Source organism: Neophocaena asiaeorientalis, unplaced genomic scaffold (assembly GCF_003031525.2).
Source record: "Neophocaena asiaeorientalis asiaeorientalis breed wild unplaced genomic scaffold, Neophocaena_asiaeorientalis_V1.1 scaffold43, whole genome shotgun sequence".
NCBI classification, from domain to species: Eukaryota; Metazoa; Chordata; class Mammalia; order Artiodactyla; family Phocoenidae; genus Neophocaena; species Neophocaena asiaeorientalis.
The window spans coordinates 9,737,324-9,738,662 of NW_020173674.1; the positions used below are offsets into that span (position 1 = coordinate 9,737,324).

The 1,339-nt window shown below is 62.4% G+C and overlaps 1 protein-coding gene across 1 annotated transcript in view; it reads left to right on the forward strand.

Moving 5' to 3' along the window:
• Positions 1-1,339, forward strand: part of SYT7 (synaptotagmin 7) — a 40,260-nt gene that overhangs the window by 12,886 nt on the left and 26,035 nt on the right. The gene's annotated exons all lie outside the window — the stretch shown is intronic.

Here is a 1,339-nt window from a genome sequence, read left to right on the forward strand (position 1 = left end):
TGTTCTTCCTCTCCCACCTCCGGCACCCGCTGCCCCTGTGAGCTGGCTCAGGGCTTTGGCCTTGGACCCCGTGCACAGAGTCTCCTGTGAGATGTTTCCAAGGTGTTCTCTGGACTGGCAGAGACTGACCACACCAGGGAGGCCCAAGGGGGCCCTGCCCACCCTCAGCCCAGGGCCACTGTCTCCTCCTGGCCTGTGGGGACAGCTCAGCTTCTCTCCCTCTTTCTCGCCTTTGTTCCCGAGTCTAAGGTTGAGAACCAAGGTTGAGGTCAAACTCTGGGGGTGGTGTGGGGGAGAAGCAGGTCCCCCAAGAACACGTTTCCTCCATCCTCAGGGGGTGTGCCTCCCGACAGTGCCCTCCCCGCAGCAGGGCTCTCACCTCGGCCTTGAGCAGTGGCGTGGCCTCAGCACACGCCAGGCCCACCCCTGACTCTCCTCCCCGAGCCCCTTCCCGTAGACACATTCCTGACGGCTCAGGCGTGGCTCCTTTCCGGAATGTTCCTTTGGCCTGGGAGTTGCCCTCCTTTCCCTGTGCTCCCAGTTCTGCTCTTCGGGGTCCCAGGAGGCTGACGAGCTGGTGAAGCCCCTGGTCCTCCTGGGGTTTCCAGGCCATGCCTTCTGCTGAGGCCTCTGTTGCCCTCCTCCAGGGGAGGTCCCTGCCTTCTCTGTGCTTCTAGCATATCTGCTTCTGCGGTAGGACATGTCACAGAACAGGAGGAGGTGGGGAGACTGGGGTACACGTTCCCTTCCAGACCCAGGAGCTCCAGTTTGGAAAAGGACAGGGGCAGGCCAGGTACGTGCCAAGGGCTGGAGGCCGAGTCTGCCCATCAGTCCCCCCATAGAAGGGCAGGCTTCCTCTTCACAGGCCCAGGCCTCCACGTGAAGGGCCCCCCCGTGACCTGCAGACAACCACCATGTCAGAGGCCTGGAGACGCTTCCCTTTGCTGGGGTGACCCAGCCACCACTTTTGCAATGAGCAGAGAATGCCTTCCGTTCAGCTGAGATCTGGCCGGTCTCCTGTGAAGGCTGCATCCCAGGCTTTCCCGAGGCTGGGAGAGAACAGAGGAGGCCAGGGGGACCTCAGGCCAGTGAGAGGAGGAGAGACTGGCAGGGAGCTGGGCCTGTCCCAAGAGTGGCTCCGTTAGGTAGCTGGAAGGGGGGAGAACTTCCGGTCTTCCAGAACTGGGGCCTCAACCCCGGCATGGGAGAGTGGATGGCTCAGCGGTTACAGCCAGCCTTAGGGTTCGACAGGCAGGGAGACCGAGGCCCAGCATGTGGGCAGCAGGGTTTGATCTACCTTTCAGCAATCTCCAGCCAGAAGCCAGCACCCTGACCTCCG